This window comes from Scardinius erythrophthalmus (assembly GCF_964197995.2).
Source record: "Scardinius erythrophthalmus genome assembly, chromosome: 6".
In the NCBI taxonomy this organism is placed as follows: domain Eukaryota; kingdom Metazoa; phylum Chordata; class Actinopteri; order Cypriniformes; family Leuciscidae; genus Scardinius; species Scardinius erythrophthalmus.
The window spans coordinates 7,024,811-7,032,044 of record NC_138226.1 but is presented as its reverse complement, the minus strand read 5'-3'; positions in this window follow the sequence as shown (position 1 = coordinate 7,032,044).

Sequence of the window (7,234 nt, the reverse complement as noted above, 5' to 3'; positions counted from 1 at the left end):
AATGTAATTACAAATCAACTATTTTATATTTGTGTGTTCTTTGTATTTTTATACTATGTAAGAGTATTGCGTTGTTAGCTTAGCTGACCGAAATCAGCCTTAACTGATCTTTTTTTTAATTACTTTTCCAGTCATTTGTGATTATTGAATTAGGATCAAATCATTCCGATTCAGATCAATGTGTACAGCTAAAAGCAAATGGCACTGGAAGCCAGACACATTAAAATTACAAATGGCCGCATCCGCTCTTACCTGAAAAGTAAAGTAAGAGGTTGTCTGAATAGCCTATATGTCGATTCTAAAGGCAACGGCTGACGTATTGCCGTCTCTCCTGTGTGTCTCTGCCCAGCCCACGGGAGGACTGTTTATGCAAGAAGATTTTATGAGCCTGATGCCTTTTCCAGACATGGCTGAGTGATGGAAAGAGCCGGAAAAGAGGGGAAAGTGTCCCATAGTTTTAATGAGAGGAAGAGTCTGTGGTGGAGTGCCACAGCTCACAGGCTTCCTCCCGGAGCAGAGGATGTCTCTAGGAACTCTTGCGTCTGCAATGTTGGGGGTAACGCGTGAACTCACGTTATATACTTGGAGGCTTATTTTTCTATTCATTTCATTTACAGATAAACACAATTGAACGCCTCTCCATTCCCCACTCCAAATTTGAGTGCACAAGCATTTCAGGATTCATGATGAGATTGTGATTCTTTTGTTAAGACAGTTATATTATTCTTAAAAAGTCAGCAAAGTTTTTTTTTTTTTTATGTTTTTGAAAGAAGTCTCTTCTACTCACCAAGGCATTTATTTGATCAAAAATACTGTAAAACACTAATATTGTGAAGTATGATTACAATTTAAAATCTTTTTTTTCTATTTAAATATATTTAAAAAATGTAATTTATTCCTGTGATGACAAAGCTGAATTTTCAGCATCATTACTCCAGTCTTCAGTGTCACATGATCGTTCAGAAATCATATTAATATGATGATTTTCTACTCAAGAAACTTTTCGGTAACACTTTTTTTTTACTAACATGAACTAACAATGAGCAATACATTTGTTACAGTTTTTAATTAATCTTTAGTATTTAATGTTAGTTAATAAAAATACAGCTGTTCTTTGTTTATTCATATAAGTTCAGAGTGCATTAACTAATGTTAACAAATACAACCTTTGATTTTAATAATGTAGCAGTAAATGTTGAAATTAATATTAACTAAGATTAATAAATGCTGTAAAAGTATTGTTCATTATTAGTTTATGTTAAAGTGCCCCTATTATAGATTTTTGAAAACCCTTCATGTTGTGTGTAACGTAGCTCTAAGTGAATGAAAACATTCTGCTAAGTTTTAAAGGGATAGTTCACTTTGAAATTAAATTTTGGTATGTTTTAGCTTACCTCAAGGGCATCCAAGATGTAGGTGTCTTTTTTTCCGCAGTAGTTTCAATTTTGATATTTTTAGGTCAAACCGTTCTTGTCTGTCAGTCATATAATGCAGGTCTATGGTCACTGTCTCAAAGAGCATGCACAGAGTCCAAATTAACCCCTTAGCTGTTAACCCCTTTTGAGAATGGACATTAAAATGCACTATTCAAGCTTAAATGGTTGTAATTCAAGAATGCTTTGGAGTATAGACCTAAGTTTGGTCTTGTTTTAAAGGTAAAAAATAGCAGATTATTGCTGAAGTGAAAGCACTTCAAAAAATTGAAGTATGAAAAAGTTATGGAAGTTTAAATTTACATTAAATCAAATATAATTTATTTAATATTTTTATTTTATATAAAATATATATTTTACATAATATGTTTTACAAAAAATTACTATAAAATCAAAGCCATATATCTAACCAAGTTGTGTTCCAAATTTGAAGTTGATATCACAAAAAATGAAGTTCCCATGAGATTTTGTTTAGGCGTATTACCAAAAATAGCCACCGGGTGCCATTGAATTCCATTGAATTTTACTGTATGCATTCTACCATAACAAATTAATAAATTTCTGTCCAAATATCACTTCTGTCACAAAATATGGAACCTTGAGACTCAGACCTTTCTGACAATATGTTTTGTCAAGATTAGAAAATATTTTGATCATAAATTATGAAACATAATGATGCCCAAAAGGGGAGGAGCCTGATAAAATAATTTAGAGTACCGTTTCTATGGTAACACAATGTCCAATTTCAAAACAGTTTTCACAGGATGAATTCTGAGATCGTAAGCTTTCAAATGATACCTAATTTATGATAACTAATAAAATATGTAATATAATAAAAAAGCGATAAAAAATATAATACAATATTTTAGAGGATAATATATATATATTATACTTTTTAGAAGATAATATTATTTTATAATTTTTTATTGACAAATACTAGATTATATATTTTCTAATGAAATTTTAGCATAAAAACCAACATATCAATTATTAAAAGTGTGTGCGTCAACTTTTTGTGACGAAGGTCAGAACTCCTGTTATTATGTAGATTTTTTGAGGTGCACTCTTGTCATAAATTCATCTATTTCTGTTCCTACATAATTTATAACAAAAAAACAGTCCTAAATATCTTTTTAGGAGCCTTAGAACTTTCCAACGATATATAGTTTGTCATAATTAGATTAGGATTAAATAGTAATATAGGGAAGTAAAGTTAGGCGTCCCGTATACGGGACGGTGACAGTTAATTCCCCATCGTCCAAATTAAACAATTCCCCATCGTAAGTACACATTGATGGCCTAAGACACGAAACGAGCGGTTTGTGTGAGAAAACGAACAGTATTTATTTCGTTTTTACCTCTTATACACAGCCACGTCCAAGTGATCTGAGGGCGCGGGCGCATCCTGTGACGTGTGCGCAGACTGGTGCATAGATATATACACTAGATGTCGCCTTAAAGACATTCGTTCCAATGAACTGCCGTTGACATGGCGACATCTAGTGTATATTTCTATGCGGAAAAAAGACACCTACATCTTGGATGCCCTTGAGGTAAGCTAAAACATACCAAAATTTAATTTCTAAGTGAACTATCCCTTTAAATCTGAATGCGCACCGTATTCTTCACATGCTCGTCCTTGGGGCAGTGAAAAGAAACTGGCTTTACCTTCACATTATCGACATGATGCTCTCCAGTATCCACAGGAATCAGCTGGTTTGATGTTCAAGTTTTCCCTGGTGTCTGCGCGCGCAATATGCTAATGTTTCGCCTTGATGTCACAATGAAACGGCTTATGACTCCTTTGAAAAACAATACATTTCATTGACTCAGAGTCGACTCTTACATTTAAAAGACAATAATTTAATATACGGTGCATTTTCAGATTTAAAACTTTGCAGGATTTTTTCATTCACTTAGAGCTATATGTTACACACTACATGAAAGGTCATTTTTCAAAAATCCATAATAGGGACCCTTTAAACCAAACCTGAAAGCTGCCTTGAATACTAAGGTTCTCTAGACTGTTAAACAAGGATGTTGTTTCCCCTCTCTCACTCTCTCTGAACCCAATTACTAAGTGAAATGTGCACCTGGAATGTGAGGAGGCGCACTGATTGTTTAGACATTGTGTTTATTTGGCCAGATCAAGGCGCTGATCCAACAGGCCAAACACACATATGCGGCACAAACAAATGACTTGGACAATCAGCTAGTTTGCATTGCTAATGTGATGAGACAGAATTAATTCCAACAAGTGCAACACAAAGACCAAACAGTGTTTAAGGAAAACACAATGTGAGTCAAAAGTTTAAACACTTCACTGAATTTGTTTGTCAAGATCGCAAAAACCTGTTGATCTAAAGACTTAAGTCGTTTAAGAGCGTTGCTTAAATCGTTTGTAGACAAATGTAAATTGTGTATTTTAATTTATATACAAAACTTGAATTGTCATTATTTCTCCTTTTTTTTTTTGTAGTGGATGTGTTGGAGCAGATAGTGAAGGAAAAGCAGCCAGTAAGTGTGCAGTACACCAATGCAAAGCATCTCAGGGTTATAATGATGCCTTCAAATGTAGCTGATCTTCAGAGTTCAAGTTTATGCTGTAAGATTCAGTTATGTCCTGGAACAGTCATGTTGAATCTGTAGCACTATACTAAGCACTATTTAACACTGACGTCATTCTGGACAACAGTTCGTTTTGTTTGATTCCTCAAGCCAAATCTAAGTGTTCACCAGACCAGAGATCTGTGTGTGCACGTTCAGTTGTTCTGGTCTGTGTAACTCGCTGGAATAACCAAACAGTATGGCTTATTGGCAAGGGTATTGCAAAGCAATGCAATGAAAAAAAAAAAACAGTGAGAGTAAACAAATGCATTGCACTAGTCTAAGTTGACTGTGACCCCAGTTACTCCTAGAGTTCAAAGTATATAATCACCCTGATAAAACTGATTGTGCTCCAAGTGTGTAGAAGTAAACAGCGCTGAACAATCACTCTCTCGTGCCCTTTAAACACAGCAGAGCGTGTCTGACATGTGACTGAAGCTATTAGAGCTCTTATCTGCAGTTACTGCAGTGGAACAAACACCATTATTTCAACACAAAAAAGTTGTTTGTGATACTCTCTAGTTATCTGGAAAGATTACCACAACTTTGCAATAACCCAAACACAGAGACTGACGCCTTGGCAGTTAGAACGGGTTATCTGATTATACTTTTCTGTGGAGGGAAAATGCACAGGATACATTTTATTCACATATAAACATTCATCAACTCACTCACACATCATGTTCACTTGACATGGGAGTTTGAGGCTTAATGAGCTTCTGTTTATGTTCGCTGATCAAAGTTTATATGAATAAAAGACTAAAATAAATCTGTTCAATATATAAAATGATCGAGTCTCTTCAGAAAATTTGGACTAAACCGCTCAATTCACATGGATTAGTTTTACAATCTTTTGAAGCGTCAAAGTGGTAGTTGTGTAGACTGTCAATGCAGGGACAGACTCAGATTTCATCAAAAAGATCCTCATTTTTGTTCTGAAGATGAACGAAAGTCAAACGGAACATGAGGGTGAGTAATTACAGAATTTTCATTTTTGGGTGAACTAACCCTTTAAGAATGATGTCAATGTGACATAGCATCTCTGAGAAAACTTCGACGTCAATGGCACGATATTTTATCATAAAATTACATGCTAGAGTTTTTTCATCATAATATGTTTTGCTGTGACTATTCATTTGAACATCAACAATAATTTTAGTTAGCCTATATTTATTTATATTTTTGAGCTCCAAACCTGACCCCACCCCAACTACTACTCAACCATACAAAACACAGCATATAAAACACTTAACAGGCAGATAAATGTAGTCTCAATAATGTATTAAAATAAAATACGAAAAGGAAGCCGAACGATTGCTTTGTGTGAGGAACAGACGCAAATTTGACCATTCTCCGGAAAACTCCCGTATTTCAATTCACACCCATCTCCCGCCCCCTTCCCGTTTTGTTATTTCTTCCAGGAAAGTCCCGTCATTTATACGGCCCAATCCTCGTTATATGGCAGATATTGTATTCAACACATCATACAAATGTCAACCCATTTGTGATCTCAACCTGGCAACCTACACTATAAGCCAGTTGCGCTGTTGATGTCTGCGCAGGTAGTAGACGCGGGAAGTTGAATAAGCGTCACTGGTAGAAATGGGAGGAGAAGACTCGGTGGTAAATATTGAACGCAATTAACGCAGCATCCGTTTTTTCTGTCATCCGTTGGCTAGCGCTACAATAAGATCATGCTCTTATTCATGCAAATGTTTTTAAACCATTCAAGCGCGGCAAGACAAAGAGAACACGCTGCCTGTGACGCACACACGACGCATCGAAAGCGCGCCAGAATCAAGTACTCTTTCGGCTTGAATGAACACTAACACACGCAGTTATGCCAAAATGTCCGTTTTGTTGAGTATCCTCATAAGAGCAGTCTTAAATGAAAGTAAAGAGTGTGTGTGTGATATCTACATCTCTGTCAGCAGCGGCAGGTCTTAAAGTGACAGCAGCCACTAATGCTGTCTGCCATTAAAGGTGCAATGCGCAACATTTCATGTTAAAAATACCCGTTTTTCTAACCCATACATGCTTAAACAATTGCCTGATGGGCTGAATGAGCCCTTCTCTGATCACTGCGATTGCCTCTATAATCCTGTACAGTAAAATAAATAAGAGGGATTCGGGACGGAATTTGAGACTGGGTGTGACGTCATGCGCGTTCACGCTCACCTGGGTATGTCTGGCAGGTTTGTGTATTCGCCGCCATTTTCCGTATCAGCGAAGACAACTCGAGCGACAAAACTTTAGTCAACTTTCGACAAAAGTAGAAGATGGATTCAAAGAGACCGTGTGGTCCATGAGCTTGCACACCTCTGGTTGCAGTTTCGCTTGTCGCCAGAGGGGGCATAGTTCTGCAAAAACTCAGAGACTTGCGCATTGCACCTTTAATGTTAATCAAAGAACAAAGGAAACAGAGAAAATCACTTACTGCTCTTGACTAAAGAACTTTTGTAGCTTTAATAAGGATTTCACTATATATAATTTATAAGTTATGCAGTGCAAACTGTTTGAATACTTTATTAAATTTCTGTATATTTCCTACCTGTTAGACATGTTGGAAGGACACAGGTAAATATGACATTTATTACAATGGGTTTATGTGAGGATTGTTTTTAAGTTCACTTAAATTAAAAGTTGTTATTTTTTAAGCCTAATATTTCGTTGAAGTGTCATCTGTATTAGTATCAGTGATACTGGCCTTTATTCATAAAAATATGCCATTTTAAGTATTTTTCATGTTTCTTTTCATTGGATATTATGTAGGATTTATTTATGTTGATATCTGTGCAGTTTATGCGTATTTAGCCTGCCTCTGCCATCCAGCACCCCCCACAACATTTACTACTGCTGATGGCAAAAAGACAAAATTAAACACTAAACATAGCCTAAATGTGTATGACAGGCTTTATGCATTTGCTTTTGGGGGTGGTGTAGTTTTTTCTTCAGTTTAATAAGACGGTTTTATTATTATTACATTACAACTTTTTAGTTTTTACATTGAAATGACTTATCACTTAACCTCAGAGCTCCTGAAGGTCTGTTCTTTGTGTTTATCTGTAACAATCAATTTTCACTAGTCAATATGATGAAATAAAATGTGCTTTTTACCACTGTTCTGCATGCCCACCCTGCGGTCCACTCATATGACAAGTATTCATAAAACACAAGCCTGTGGATATGCATCA